This window comes from Polistes fuscatus, unplaced genomic scaffold (genome assembly GCF_010416935.1).
Source record: "Polistes fuscatus isolate 324 unplaced genomic scaffold, CU_Pfus_HIC Scaffold3, whole genome shotgun sequence".
Lineage (NCBI taxonomy): Eukaryota > Metazoa > Arthropoda > Insecta > Hymenoptera > Vespidae > Polistes > Polistes fuscatus.
Window position 1 is genome coordinate 14,077,535 of NW_025113107.1, and position 16,666 is coordinate 14,094,200.

The 16,666-nt window shown below is 40.7% G+C and overlaps 1 protein-coding gene across 1 annotated transcript in view; it reads right to left on the bottom strand.

The window, feature by feature from the left end:
- The window catches only part of LOC122519453 (hormone receptor 4), an 87,203-nt gene extending 70,954 nt beyond the window's left edge, over positions 1-16,249 (bottom strand). Inside the window, exon 1 of the mRNA XM_043638879.1 lies at positions 16,209-16,249. The gene's annotated coding sequence lies outside the window, so the exon portion shown is untranslated. The remainder of the gene's footprint in view (positions 1-16,208) is intronic.
- Between the last annotated feature and the right edge of the window lie 417 nt (positions 16,250-16,666).

Sequence of the window (16,666 nt, forward strand, 5' to 3'; positions counted from 1 at the left end):
GTATCGCATGGAATAGAAAGAACGTATATCGAAATCAAACAACGATATTATTATAAATAATAAACACGACTATCGTACAAATATGCGGGTTCAAATTGCCTCGATAGATTGCAAATATAATCGAGTTAATATTTATCGAGTGGTATTATTTATGTATCGTGTTTTTTTTTTTTTAAAAAAGAGAATCAATTAATTTTCGATTACGTACATGACGATTATCTCTCGAACGTGTCTGTATAAACGGTGCTAATCCTGAAAGCACGACAAAGAGAAAGAGAAAGAGAGAGAGAGAGAAAGAAAGAAAGAAAGAAAGAAAAAAAAAGACTCGACTCCGCAACGTGGTGTATCGTGCTTCAGGTCCTTGACCTGTCCAAGTTCGTCTCGTTCCCGACCTCTCCGTTCGTACGTATATGTATATGTACTTATGTACACGAACGTCCGGTTTCTCTCTCACGTGTCGTTCCAGATCGCTCGACCGATCTTCTTCTTCTTCTTCTTCTTCTTCTTCTTCGTTCGTTCGTTGGTTCCTCGTTCACTTCGTTCGTTTGTTGATTCGTTTGTTGATTCGTTCGTTGATTCGTTCGTATTACGTAGGGTAAAAAAAAAAGAAAATAAAAATAAAAGAAAAAGAAAGATAAAAAAGGGGTAGCGGTAGGCCACCGCCACTGCCACTGCCACCACCACCACCACCACCACCGCTGCCGCCGATTTCGGTACTTCAGTAGCGTAGATAGGACCGAAGATAAAGGCGTGGATGATCAACTTCGTGTTCTCGGTGGTGCGCTCGCGAAGAAGAAATTTCGGAGGCGCCGTGTTCCGCGGTACGACGACTCGCGACGCGAAATTGCACTGCGCGGCGTTGACCGATGGTACCCGAGTTGAGACGGAAATTGTCGAGCCTTTGGCAGTCGTCGCGCGGCAGCGCATCAGAGCGCACGTGCGACTGCTTTACGAACGTTTTCCAAAGGGGAGGGGCTTATGCTTTTTCTCTCTCTCTCTCTCTCTCACACAAGCTCTTTTACACGCGCGCGCATTCGCGCACCACGCGCACACACACACACACACATTGGACAATAATATACAGAGAAGACGCACGTTGACTAGGACGAAGGCTTTGAAAATCGACTTGCCGATTGCGTCGTCGTCTTCTTCTTCTTCTTCGTCTTCGTCTTCGTCGTCGTAGCCGTCGTCGTAGCCGTCGTCGTAGCTGTAGCCGCCGCCGCCGCCGTCGTCGTCGTCGTCGTCGTCGTAGTAGTCGTCGTCGTGCACATTCGTCGCGTTTTCACGGTCAGGCTTATCGATCGTGGAAGGAGGGCGAAGGAGCGGAAGGAAAGGAGTTTCGGAGTGCGCCCAGAGGGCGTTGAACCCGGTCGTCCTTTTGGCAAAGCTACACGGCCAGTCTGTAATATGCAACGATCGTTCATTCTCTCGCTTCTATTCGACAGCTGTCGAACTTTTTCTCGTCTCTTAAAACTTCCTTCTTTCCTTCCTTCCTTCCTTCCTTCCTTCCTTAATTCTTTTTTTATTTTATTTTATTTTATTATATTATATATTTTACTATATTTATCGTCCTCGTATTTATTCTCCCCCTACCAGAGGAACAACATCTTGGGAATAATATCAGGAAGAGAAATGCTATTGATCGGTAGACATATTTTCAAGATGACGCGTAACTTTTTTAACGCAAATACCCATTTCGATTTAGGAATTTGTTTCAAGTCAAAAACGGGAACGATCCGTTTTGCGAAACCGATAGAGCTCGATCACTATTATTATTATTATTATTATTATTAGGAGTCCCTTTTCGGCACGTTCACGCCCTTCATGGTTTCTCGACGTATTCCCCGGGGGGAGAGAAAGAGAGAGAGAGAGAGAGAGGGTTGAGCGAAGAGGGGAAGGATGATGCGGCGAGAGGAGAGCGCAGAATTCGCAGAGAGAGGGGAGACGCATGTGCGAGCAACAACGATGTATTTCGGTGCAGCGCTCCATACACCGCGTGGAGGTCAATGCCCGTCCTTACTCCGGCCCAAGGAAGGAGCGCCGGGGGAGGATAGGGGGACGGCTGGGAGGAGTAGGGAGGTCGACGGAGGGCAAGCACGGAGCGGAAAAAATGAACAAACATGCGCTAAGGCGGACGGGGGGTCGGGGAATCGGCCCACCACCCGCGCTACTCTCCCCCTCCCTTTATCCTTTTGTACGGCTTGACTTACTCAAAGTGAATACTCCTGTAAGAGTTGTGTTTCATTTGTGTCATACGCAGAAGAAGAAACAGAATTTTGTCGACACTTTGAACAAACAACAAAACAAAAAGAAACAAAAAAAAAGAAAGGAAGGGTTAACCCTTTGGTTAACTCGATTTATCGATGATCCATCATAGTTAATAATCTCTCTCTCTCTCTCTTTCGTTATTATTCCGTTCTCTCGATATTTATTTAATCCGCTCTCGACAGAGTGACGCTTTTCCCCAGTCAGCCTACTTATATTTCCACGTTATATTTTTATCGGCTTGTATCGTCATTTGGCGTATTTTTATATTCCATTATGTAAACCTTTGACACGCTGCCAACGGCGAGTACAGTGACTCAGACGAAGGTTAGGGGGAAGCATATTTTAGTACGGAATAGATATCGGCCACCGTGCCTCTTACAGTTTGTTTTCAACGTGTCGACATTTTCGAATTATCGATCATCCTCGAGATAACCTCCTAGACGGAAAGTTTCTATCGAAATATTGACGTTTCGATACGCGCGTCCCAGGACGTTCCTAATGGTATCAGGATATAGTTGTAAACGATATTATATCTTAGATTTTCCAAGAGAAAGAGTATTATTGCGTCTCTTCGCTAAACCTGCCAAACAGATTTATTCGGTATAGCTCCTTGAATCAAGGGAATCAAACGGGGAGGTACATGAACCAGTCTACTAGCAGCTCGTGCAACATTGATCAAACGTTGGAAGTACCGTCACTCGACACGCTGAATATCCGACCACGTGAATACCAAACTCTCTATATCTCTCGTACTTTTGATCAACCTTCTGTGGTGGTAGTCTTCTTAGTATTCGTACAAGTGTCTCGCATTATTTGATAACGTTGACACAAAATAAAGAATGAAAGAAAGAAAGAGAAAGAAAGATTTCTTTCGACATAGAAAATATTCAACAGAACGAGACAGATGTGTGTGTTTATGTGTGTAATATAATAGGAAGAATTAAAATGAACGAAATAATCAAAATAAAATGAACGTGGTTTGGTAGAAACGAGATCGGTATGGAAATAAGGCAGACAGACATATTTAACCAGTTGTACTCGTGACATCACTTCTGTAGACCTATCGGCTCCCTCTCATTTATCGTCGCCATACAACCTACTGACACGCTGAACCGAGAGCTACGGTTTCTTCTTCTTCTTCTTCTTCCTCTTCTTCTTCCTCCTCTTCTTCTTCTTCTTATTCTTCTATTTCATCTTCTTCCTACTCGTACCATTTATCCTTTAACCAACACCCTCTCAAGATTATCAATGAAATATTTCCTTGTCGTCGAGCGGGTATCCACGAAATCTTCCTTCTTTATTAAACCATCAAAACGCTTAGCTACCGAATTGAAAAAAACCATTTGTGCGCGTGTGTTTTTTTTTCCATGGAAAAAAATTGAACGTAAAATTGGACTATTCGGAGTGTCTATCGGTCATCGACCTCCTCCTCCACCACCTCCTCCTCCTCCTCCTCCTCAATCGGCACGAAACCATTGAAATCAGCCACGGATATTTTGGTCTATTCGTATGTGTCCATTATTCATTCCGCTATGTAAACGCAACACGCTCGTAAATACGGCATTTACAGTCAGATTTGCAACCATCCGTCCTGGGGAGAACTTTTACGATCGATCATTGAAATCCCTCAACTATCGGATTCCCTAAGATCGGAAAACAGGAAATTTCTCATTTTATTTATCTAACGAAAGACGAATGATCACAGCTTTTCGGATACATAACAGTCGATAATTTTCCCTCGACGAATTCTTATCTTTCTCTCAGATGTTACAAATATTCCGATAGTTAGTCACGTAAAGTAATATACAAGATTACGATCAACTATCAAATCCTTTTAGTTTCCTTACGAGCGTAAAAAAAGATACACATGCTATCTCTCTCTCTCTCCCTCTCCCTCTCCCTCTCGTTAGCTTCTATCAACGGCATGTTCCAGGAAACTATTTTAGAACTAGTTCTCAGCGGGAACCCTGGATTAGGAAGCCTTAGGCGAGGATGAATTATGAAGCTAGCGTGTAAACCGGAACGAGGAAACGTCTGTCCTTTGGTATCTTTACTTCTCCTTCCGTTCCGATACATATTACAACAAATATTTGTTTCTATTCTAAACCGAACATCTAATATCTAATATATCTTATATCGTTAATTATATCTCAAGCTTAGTTAACATAAGTAACCTATAAATTATTTATAATTAGAAACAATCTGATTTTCTATCTTTAACGTAGAAAAGAAAAAAATTGTGTGGAATTCTTTGGCGTACCAAAACGAATATAAACCTCAATAACCTCAAAAATAACTTCAAAAAAATAACTTTACAAAAAAAAAATAATAATAATAATTATTATTAATATTTTTAGTATATATATATATAATATATAAATTAATATAAAATAATATATATTTAATATATAAATTAATAATTTTCCTTGTTTATATTAATATTTTTAATCATTTGATATATTATATATATATAATAAATAAAAAAAAATATCAAAATATGGATATCAGTCCACACTAAATATAAGAGAGATATATCGAATTAATTTATGCGTCAACGGTCATGGCGCGGTGATAGAACTACTTCCCGCTTCGATCATTGAAGTCAAGCAGCGCTGAGTACGATTAGTACTTGGATGGGTGACCCGCTTGAGAAAAAAGACAACTTCATGCCGTAAATTTGAAATCGCTTTACCGCGCATCGTTAAATACCGACAAACTTCGTGGGGTCGCTCGGAAAAAAATCAACTCCCATCAACATTTTCCCAAACGTGCCAAAAGAAGTATAACTTCAAAAAGAAGGAAGAAGTCCATTACCTAAGAAGAAGTATTCCTCGCGTGGGGATGTGGGATTAGAAGAAAAATGTTGGACACGAATATTCCCGTGAATATTGGCTCGTAAGTAGGAGCAGGAAGCGAACGGTCGGTTCTAGTCTCCCTCGTTGGTGGGCCGACGAGAAGGGATGAGGAGAGAGGAGGGAGGGAGGGAGGGAGGAGGGGATGCGGTGCAATTGCAATCATCTCACCGCCTAAGCACTTTCACTAGTGACCTACTGTTACGACGACGACGTCCTGGCTCGTCGGTGACGCGGCGCCTTCGTCGTCTACGTGCTCGTGCGGCCAACCTCGGATATTTTCTATGTATACGTCTACTACTACTAGTATGTATCCCTATTTATCTATATATATATGTATATATGTGTATATAAATAAATGTGTGCGTGCGTAAGTACGCGTGTGCGAGCAACGACGAAGTAGGCTCGACCTCGTCGTTCCTCCTCCCTTCGACCAACTTTGTCAAAGCAATCGTGGTCTCTCTTGCTCGCGTTCACGTTTAAAGTGTAATAGAATTTAAGTAGAAGTATTAAACGAAAATAAGTAGAGGAGGGAGGGAGGGAGGAGGAGAGGAGGTTGAAAGTCTTCCGCGTCACGAGAATCATGATCCAAGACGCGGTTGCCGGATCACGAAGCTTACCTACCGATGCTCGAGATCGATTATATCAGTTTACCGCACGGCTAGATTAGGATGTCTTATATTTCATGTCATACGAAACGAAGAAATTTGAAAAGAAAAAAAATAACGTTAGTTACGTCGCGTTTCGTATAGAATAATTCCAGGCATTCGTAGAGATTTCACTTCGAATCCTGATTCGTTTATCCAAACCTTGTAAACGAAAGGGGGGAGGAACGAAGCGTGTTACGAAGGATTCCCAACCAACGCTTTCACCCTCGTATTTAACTCTCGCTGCAAGGAAATGCATTCGTCGAGGCTCTCGCGGCTAAGTTAAAAGAAAGGACAAGGTGCATGAACCCGTGGGCGAGGAAAGGCAAGCAAGCAAGCATCTTGGCACCTCCATCTCCTCCTCCTTCGCAATCTCCTTCGAGCAACTTACATTAGTTCGTGTACCTGACCATGCAAACGGGTCTCGGTTCTATGGAGACCATGATCGCACGCAACGCGCATAAATTACGCGAAACGAGCGTGCACGCGGTGTGTCCGGGCTACCCGCAGCGGAACGCCGAGCTGGTGAAAGTTGCCCGAGGTCAATCTTGCTACTTTAGATATATATATTCTCTTTCATCTATCCTATGCAAGCGAGTACACATAGGCATGTCCCATTAAAACGATCGATGTTAAACGAACATTTCTACACAATTTTTATTCTCCAATTTGCATAGCGGAGTTTCACAATGCTTTCACGATTATCTTCGTTATATGCATTACCACTGAACTTATATGTTGTGCGTCAATTTAAACAATTGTCACATGCCAACTTCATAAGCTGGCCGATAAAAGTACATGCACGGTGGCATTGGAACGACATTTTTTATTTCTAAAATTTTTATAACAGAGTGTTTCATAATGCTTTCTCAATTATTATCTTCGTCATATGTATTAGAATGTTCAGTTGCACGGGTCAAAAATCGCGAGACTTCGTTAGCAGGCCAATAACCGCACGGATACCTTTTGCCCATACAATTATGTAATCCGGAGAGATTGAAAATGATAGGGTAATAAAAGAATAATTTTTAGAATAGTAGAAAAGTAAATGAAGGTAAGGGGGATTATCGGCGAGTATATTCTTATCAAAGCGAAGTTAGGGGGGTGAACGTAATAAACGAGTAAATAAATAAGCAAGTATAAATCTCTCAGTGTCATTCTTAACGTTAAGTTTCTGTTATCCGACAGGAAGGTAAAGCACGGACGAGTATTTTCGCCGAGATTAGATTCCCAGTTCTCGGTGGTGGAATAAGAATGGTGGTTTCAGATTATTCTACAAATTCGTGATCCGTGAATAACGAAAAAAAGAAACAAAACAAACAAATAACAATAAAAAAAAAAGAAATCGAAGAAGAAGAAGTAGTTGGAAGAAAGATTTTCTTTCAACCGTCCGGCTGTCTTCTACAAAACGGAACCGTCCGGAGTGACAGATAGTAGTCGAAAGACAGAAAAGAGAGGCCGACGAGCGGGTTCCTTTTTTTAAAAACGACTTTGCTCTTTCCTTTTCATTTGATTTTATTTTACGTTGAGGATTTTTTTGCTTTCCTTTCCTTCCTTAACTTCGTTCGTACGTTCGGCTTTTAATAACTCCCACGCGAGTTAAAACCGAGCGCAGCTAACGTCCGCGAGAAGAAGAAGTCGGCCTCGTGGATCCGAAAAAATACGAGAAAGAGAGAGAGAGAGAGAGACGTAGGTATAAACCACTCAGCGTCAGTCAATGACCCCCTCTGCCTCTTTAATACCGAACGTCGTTTACTTTTCGCAAATGTAAAGGACGGAAATGTAGGAAAGTACATTTGCCATTAGGATATGGTTCCTTCCGCTCGTAAATTCTCCCATGTCTCTCTCTTTCCCTCTCATTCATTCGATTCGTATCCATTTATGGGTGCCCCCTCTCTCTCTCTCTCTCTCTCTTTCAGCCCGACTTTTTTCCCTGTCCGATTCTTCGAGATTCTCGAGACACACCGAAAGGGACGACACATTGGACTTGTTTCGCGTCAATGTACCAAGCTTCGCCTGCTTGCTTGCATTTCGATATATTTTTACGCCCGAGTCATCGCTCCCACGGTGTATTTTTATACCACGCGAGTGATATGTAACGATACTCTCTCTCCTCCCAACTTTCTCCTCCTCTCTCTCTCTCTCTCTCTGTTCCTTCTGTTCTTATTCCGTTTTCCTTTTCTTTTTCTTCCTTCGTCTTTTACCTTATCTCTCTTTTTCTAATTCGAAAGAACGCGCGAATGAAATCGTCCACTCGCGTATCTTTTCGTTTTGATATTCGATCGAATTGGTCTATCTTATATTTTTAACAACGAATCAATTATTACGTATATAAATATAAATTAGGAAATTTATTTATTTATTTATTGAATAATATTTTATTGACCCTAGAGCCTAGGCTCCCTAAAGGCCATTAATTACAGCATAGTACAATGTAATGTATATAGATAAAACAAAACAAAAATGAAAATTATGTAATTATTATTAAACTTATCGTTATATTAGTAGTAACTCACAGTAAGTAGATAAATGTAAAAGAAAGGAAATTAATAATATGACTTTCTAATTTTCTCTAATTACTTTTTTTATTATTATTATTGCCAATGTAATTAATCGATCGACCATTAAACCGATGATAAATATTATACGTATAAACTAAACGAGAAATCAAATACAATAGAAAGGAAGAAAATAAAGAAGAATATCGATATCTATAGAAAGATTAGAAAGTTACATACATACGAGGAGTACGAGTTCTCTTTCGAGATCTCATTTGCAAATCAACGAGAAGTACGAGTGCCATAAGAAATAGCAATGGTGGTAGTGGTAGTAGTAGTAGTAGTAAAAGAACGCGTTGACAAGAGAAGAGAATAAAATTCAGAGCTCCGATCGAGAGATCGAGTTAGAAGTAGGTAGATTCTTTTTCTTTTTATTTCTATTTTCCCGCGCGCATAACTTTCCGCTTTGGATTACGTAAGAGACCCCTTACGTTGACTCCTTACGAGCGCGTGTTTCTATCGAACGATCCGAAATTGGACGTTTCTCTCCTCTTATCGAGAAACATTAATTCCTTTTTCTTCTTGTTCTTGCATTTTCTTTTCGTACTTTTATCATTTTTTTCTTTTTCTTTTTTTTTTATCGGAACGACACGCATCGTTGCTTAGGTGTGTGACAGATAACTTCAGAACGGGAGAAAGTGTTGTACACGTTGATGCCATTGACCTGTCTCCTTCGTTATATAAACACAATCAATTACATTTCCAATTTCTATACCAGTTCTGATTATTTTTAAAGTTTAGATCATTTATGAATCATACGGTAATTATTTAATTTCATCTCGATTATTTTAAGTACGAGGGGATGGTTTATTCATTTTCTAAATTTTCCATTGATCATTTATTTCGTAATAAATACGGAATATTTCGTTTTTCCAAATGATTTTTCGATCGTGTCAAAAATATTTAAAGATTATTCGAATGCAAGTATTGCGGAAGATAGATAATTTAGGTTTGGTCTGCGGATTGCATTGATTTTATTCACGATGGCGACAAGAGACAGGAAGGATAGCGATTAGAGAAGAGGTGAGTGCGCAAAAGAGAAACAGCGAAGCAGCGAGAGAGAGAGAGAGAGAGAGAAAAAAGGTGGGGGAGGTCGAAGCTATGGGTGCATCGTCCTCCAAGAGAAAGTTCGTCGTTGTTACCTTAATACGTGATATCTAGTCTAACTCTAGATGTCCGTAGGAAAGATAGTTTTTCAAGTAGTCGTTCATAATCTCAACCGAGATAGGAAAGAACCAATCGAAGCGCAACGGAGTAAGAAGAAACTCGATGTGTTTTTGCAATACTCTCGATAGCGACTTCTTCCGCGAATCCGACACTTTTTTGTCATTGGTTATTCATCAAAATATTCATATTTTTCATAGATAACGTTCTTAGATGGCACATAGATTTCTAAACTTCGTATTCGTTAAATAGAATAATAATAAGCATAATAACGAGAAACGCGTGTACAGATATCCGATTGTTGCAAGTTAAAAAATGAAACTAAACTCTGGTTAATTGTTAAGTGAGAAGAAGTTAAAACGATATTAAGCGATTCGAACACTGCGATTACGTTTTCTAAGAATCCGTATTATTTTGCATAATCGATCGGTATCGCGGGAATTGGAAAAATGAACAAGATAGTTTCCTGGAGTTGCAACAACTCGAAAGGGCGCGGTCTTAACGACCGTGACATTACATCAAGCTTAACTTATTTATCATCGATACCGATCAACGTTCTTCTCGTTTATTAAGGATATACAATACAATATATATGTGTATATATATATAAATAGTATATCTATCCTATTTAAATTGTTCCGTAATTGAGACGGAGCTCCGCTAACCGAGTGCTAGGAAAACGGTGCTATCGGATAGTGGCATCTCGGTAGAAAACAATAAGCTTCGTGGACTATTAAAATATGCGGGCTCGCAGGTGCGACGAACAAATAGATTTTCACATTCCTACAACTCGAGAGAGTTCCTGCTGTTGCGTTTTGTTGTTCCTATTTAATGTTAGGCGGTGCCGCTAGCTAATATTCGTGTACAAAACGAAGATCATTTGCCTGGCAATGTTTAATGAAGAAATTCTTAAATTACGTGATATCTGCTTCGTGAATTATATTTCTAATTTAGTAGACCAATATCGTTAATCATCGACGCGAATTATTCTGCGTAGAGACTAATCTATGTCATTGACTAATCGTAGTTAACCTAGACAAAGTGCAAAATCATTGAATGCTTGCTTGCTTGCTTTTATAAATCCTTTGTTAACAACCTCCTCTCCATTTCCACCGTTTTAACTTTCTCTCGAGATCAAACGAGATAAGCAGTATTTATGTACGATGTAAGACCGAGTGAACGGAATCTTAGAGAAAGATCCTTCTAGCAAAAGAGGATCGTGCGGTATCCTTTTGTCGTGTATTCGCGGAGGCGGCACACGAGGTGAAGGCCAATTCGAGTCTTCGAGAAAAACAACCTTAAATCCTTCTCTCTTGCTTTGCTTTGCCTAACAAAACATTTATAACATTTTACACGATCGAACGAATACGATTCGTGCCGTTTTCCAATAGCTTTCTTTACGCGCTCCTCCTATTACACTTTTCTATTATTCTACGCCTCGAGAATTATTTTTGTACGATATTTTATTGAAATTATTCATTAATCAATTGCACAATTTTAATTGTTTTTTAATTGTAAACCTAGCAGCAGCAGCAGCAGCAGATATTATATACGTCAAATTAATTAAACTTAGTCGGGGTTGTGAAATAAAATGTAAATGGCAATTTAAACTTGCTTCTCTAATTCTGTATATTTAAATGTTACAACATGGATATAAAAGATCCGCAAAAAGAGGCCCCCGAGAGTGCGTATACTTTAGGCTCGTAGCCAAGTAATGAAAACTAAGGAAGAACGAAATGCAAGAAGAGGAAACTAGGAAAGTATGTAACCACTTTTCTCTTCTTCCGTTGAAAAGCCGTGCATATTGAGACGTAACTCGCGTGTTTACGCAAGCAACAAAGATTCGCGAAGATCTTTTTAACAAATTCAATCGTATATAAAATTGATTCAATTAGAATAGGAGACAAAGTTTTGTTTGGATTGGTTCTCGAAGTAGGAGTCGTTCGCTCGGAAGCGAACCAAATGGAAGTGAGAGCTGTTGAGTTAGCGGCATTCGTTCGATGGTAGGTGAAAGTCCATAGACACCATAACCGTTCGTCCTACCACCACCATCACCACCACCACCACCAGTAGTAGTAGCAGCAACTCTACCAGCAACAAGTCAACATTGTGGAGAGTAGCGGTCTGTCAGACCCAATGGCTGCTTGTGCACTCTACCTACCAGCAGAAAATGAACCGAGTCCAGTCTGGTAGTGCATCGGACTCGTTGCACCGGCTCTAACTTAGACGAGGAGGTATCCGCTAACTTACTCATGGTACCGCTAGTCCATGGCTATTCCGAGAGACAACACCGGTCTCGGCTTCCGACCAACCTTCTTCTACGATGTATCGTCCAATCATATTTTTAACGGTCATCGATCGGATCATCTTTCTTTTTAGCCTTGTAATTCGTTCGTTAAAGAAGATCCACTTTCAATTTTATCTACCAAACAGCTACGATTAAATAACTTGAAATAAATTGAACTAATGAACAAGCAAGGACTAACGGGATACATTTGAAAGAGAGAAAGAGAGAGAGAGAGAAAGAAATAGAAATAAAATTCCTAATCTATTAGACGAAAGCCGCTATCTTACGCACGGTACCGCTAGTCCAAGGTTATTCGTGTCCCACACGAGACTCGTCGAGCTATCATGGTGTCCCGCATTCTGCGGGTGCTTGCTTGCTTACTTGCTTGCTTGCTTGCTTGCTTGCTTGCTTTTCCTTTTTACCTTTCCCTCGTACCGAAGTCACGAGGGTGAAAGTGGCCTCCAGCGTTGGGAAGTTTTTTTTTTCTCTTTTTCTTTTTTTTTTTAATGATCCGGAAAAACGACCACGTACCATCCTACCAATGATTCATCATTTTAATCGATGTCAATAAGAATACTATTCGGGAATACAATTTCAAGACCTTGCTGCGTTAACATTTTTTCCTATGTTAACCCTCATGCTCGAGCTTTTTCCATTCTTATAATCCAAGTCGTCTTTTAAGCTTTTAGGACCTCCCACGTGTAAAAACACTTTCCTTCATCTTTTTACCCCATGGGGTCCCTCCCTTATTTTCTATCACTTTTCTTTTCTCTCTCTCTTTCTCTCTCTCTTATATTATTATTATTATTATTATTACTATCACAGTTGCTTTTGGAACCGCTTATGCGAATGCAACGAAATCGATAATTGTTCTATTTTTTTTCGTTCCCCTTAACTTGATATAAAAATTTAGTAATTCAAGTAAATTCATTGACCGGGTCAACCGAAGGAACTTAACGGTTCCTGCCTCTCCCCTTTTATTTATGTACATATATATTGCACGTGTGTATATGTATTGCATACATTTCTCGAAGGAAGGAAATCTCGAGTATAAAGATGTAAATGCATCGCTTTTGTATTGGCTTATCCGATAATTGGTAGACCTATCTATTTCTCTCTCTCTCTCTCTCTCTCTCTCTCTTTTGAACAGCAGAGATTGGCACACCTTAAAACCTATTGTTAGTCGCTTTTACTAATTCCCTTCGTCGACGATGCGGAGCTTGCGTAACGAATTGAACTTTAGGAATAATGAACGAATTTCAGATAACGACGAAATTTCTCTCCGCCGTTTCGTTCGCTTCATCTTTTACGCCGATCTTTAAATATCAACGAACACGTTCCGTAATTAATTACACGAGTAAACGTAATCTTATCATTACACAACATTCTTCGAGACGCGTTACCAGAGTTACTTTTTTTTTTTTATTCTTTTTTTATTTTATCTTAGCCGAGATAATGATCCGGACACGAGCCTGTGGGAAACGATCGATATATAAAATGTCAATAGGCCTTAAATGGACCATTAAGGATCACGACGAATCGATGAGATCTCGTAGATTGTCAATAACGAAGACAGTAGTTATATACGTAACCGAGATACGATAGGACATAACTCATCGTAAGAAATAATAATGATAAAGAAGAAGAAGAAGAAGAAAAAGAAGAAGAAGAAGAAGGAGGAAGAAATAATAAGAGATACAGAAGGAGAGAGAAAGATAGAAAGAGGAAGAAGAGAGGTTGAAAATTCGAGCGCACTACGTAACGCGTTTCGGTTACGTATTACACATATGTCCGCATACACACACACACACACACACACACACGCACATAGATCCATGTAAAGGAGATAGTCGCATATACGTTTCGCTCTGTGTGCACATATACGCAAAGAGTTTTTGAGTATGGCGCTGTTCTCTCGGCGTCGAGTGGCGGGGTGAGTGGCGGGGCGAGGCCAATAGAGAGGGGGAGGAGGTGCTTTGGCGTTGGCGCAGTCGAATAGTGGGAGGACAGGCGGGATGGTTTGGGGTGGTGGGGAGAGCCGGTCGTTCGTTCGGTGGCAGCAACGGCGTGCTCGGTGTCATTGCCTCGACGCTCGGGGCGGCCAGTGACTCCATCACTGACCTAGTGCCGAGCTTCCCCGACTATCCGCGGAGAGACCCGAACGGAGGCCGTCGACCTCGGCCGGCCTCCAGCGCGACACACACCGACACTCTGCGTAGCGCCCCGCTACCGTGCAAGTCGTGCGACCGTTCCGTTCCATTCCGTTCCGTTCCTCCTCCTCCACCTCCTCCACCTCCTCCGCCGCCACCACCACCACCATTTCTTCTTCACTCTCTTTTCTCTTCTAGCCACGACCGTTGCGCCCTCTCTCCTTCCTTCTTCCCCGTCCCCGTCCTTCTTTCCTCTACGCTACTGAATTCATTGCATCTCTCTCTCTCTCTCTCTCTCTCTCTCTCTTTTATTCGCTCACTCATCTTCGCCAATCTCTTCTCTCACAGATAGAAACAACGCCGTACTAATTGTTAGTCTCTCGAGCTAGACTACCTCTCTATGATACACGCGTTGAAACGAAAAATCGCGAAAACGCGAATCCCTTATCTCGGTCGATTTAGATCGTTATTAATTTTTCGTCGTCCGTGCAAACGGGGGGAAAAAATGTATCGAAATAAAATTGTCCTTTCGTTCGAAAAGAAATAGAGACAGACGGAATGGATAAATTATCGAAACACCGTGATTTACTATTATTGGCGAGAAACGGAAATAGATTTCTAACTACCGATCGCAGCCGCGTTCGAGGAGTTATAGTTAGGAATGAAAAAACGTAGCGAGATATTGATTTATCAGTCGACGACTCTTACGGGGCTTCTCTTGCAAAGAATATTCTTCCTTCTATGGTACGGTAAATATCTAACTAACTAACCGAACTATCATCTTGTTTTACAAAGATACGATTATGTTTTCCGCGACATCCAATTTGCATCGACGGCAAATATCACGAGAGCTGAAGCTAGCTAAATTATATTCCGCGTTGTCTCGAATCTCAATCTCGATGTGTTCCTTCCTTCCATCAATTTCAAAAGAGTTTAAAGGGGAAAAGAAAACATAGAGAAAGAAATAAGAGGTAGAAAAAAAAAGAAGAAATAAGCGGCGCGTTCGTGGCACGTGCGAGTCTCTTGGAGGTATCCACTATGTCCCTTACCTACCCTATTCGTTAGCCTGACCCATGCACGATTCTCCCAGCAGGTCGATTCGCTTCGAGCTTGGATTAACCTACATACGGGAGGGCATTCGTGCACGACCACGTATAACGAGGTGCTCGTCGATACAAAATTAACTTGCCCTCTCCTCCTCCTCCTCCTCTTCTTCTTCTTCTTCTTCTTCTTCTTCTTCTCGGTCTTTTTTATCTTTCTCTTTCTCGTCAAACCTCTTTCCCTGCTTATTCATTACGACCAACGCAAAACTAACATCCTAACGTTCGTTTCATTAACAACGTTTCTTTTTTTTCTTTCTTTCTTTTTTTTTTTTACATTTTTTATGAACAAAATAATGGGCAAAATAACTGTCTGGAAAGTAAAGAGAGGTGCATCCTCGGTAACTACAAGTTGTAGGTTAGATAAGGAAATAGGAAGAGTGTATTACAATGGCAAATGCGATCGACGAGTTAGAAAGAAAGAATAAAAAATAAAGAGAGAGAGAGAGAGAGAGAGAAGGATGGAAGAGGATAAAAAAGAAACGGCATCGAGTCGCCTCGAGCAGAAATCGATTGTTGACTCTCACCGATCGTTAGTGACACGCTGGCGATACCGGAAATGTTAGCTCGCTTCCGCGTCTCTCTCTCTCTCTCTCTCTCTCTCTACCATGTTTTATTACAACAGGCGAGACGATTTGAAAACGTGCCTTCCAAATATATCATCGCTCTTAGAGAAACATCTACACAAATAATACGCGCGCGACCGTTAGATTCTATTTAAACTCGCGCGTTCTCATTTCTTACGTTAACGATTTATCATTGAAAATAATATTTGTTTATATTTTTGTTTTTCTGTAAAAAAAAGAAAAAAAACAATCAATTTTACCATTAGTGTATTTTATACAATCGATTACTCGTCATCCATCCGTTCCCCTCGTATCGTATTACAAATTTGACTTTTTTATTTTTTCGAGAGAAGAAATCGGTGGAACTAGTCGAGGAAAGAGACAGCGAATAAGTGAAACTCTATCCATTGGCAGGAAAGTTACTAGCGGCTTACCTAGGAGAGCTAGTTTCTCTATCCGCTTCCTTTCATTTCTATCGCGAGAGTAACAGAGTTTCTATTAGTTTTTTACATAGTGTCAACGTTTACATAGTGGACGTCAGAAATCGTCCAATTGAAAATGATCATTAAATATCGATATAAATAATAATAAATGAAGAGAATGGGGGGAAACTTACATTTTTGGATCGTCGATGATAGGCCATCAACGTGAGCGGCAGCTGTAGCGTAGCTCTCTTCTGCCTTCTTTTCCTCCTCCTCCTCCCACCCTCCCTCCTCCTTATTATTATTATTATTATTATTATTCTTTTTCTTCTTCTTCTTCTTCTTCTTCTTCGACTCGTTAACTTCCGGAAGTCCGAGGCAGAACGTTACGGCCTGGACTTGCGGCGGCTGTTTTCAGCTGCGTTTAGGTTCGCACCTGCGTATCTTCGTCGCGGTAACCACCATTATCATTATAATCATTGTATTCGCGAACAACTTTATCAACATAATCATGACCATTCTCGTGGACATCGTTGAAAAACACAAACCCGGGCGACCGAGAATCCTTTTCGATCTCGACGTTGACACTGGAAAATTCACTGGCACTTGGGGTACACCTTTTAGAAGAGGAAGAGGCAGAGGAGATGGGTGG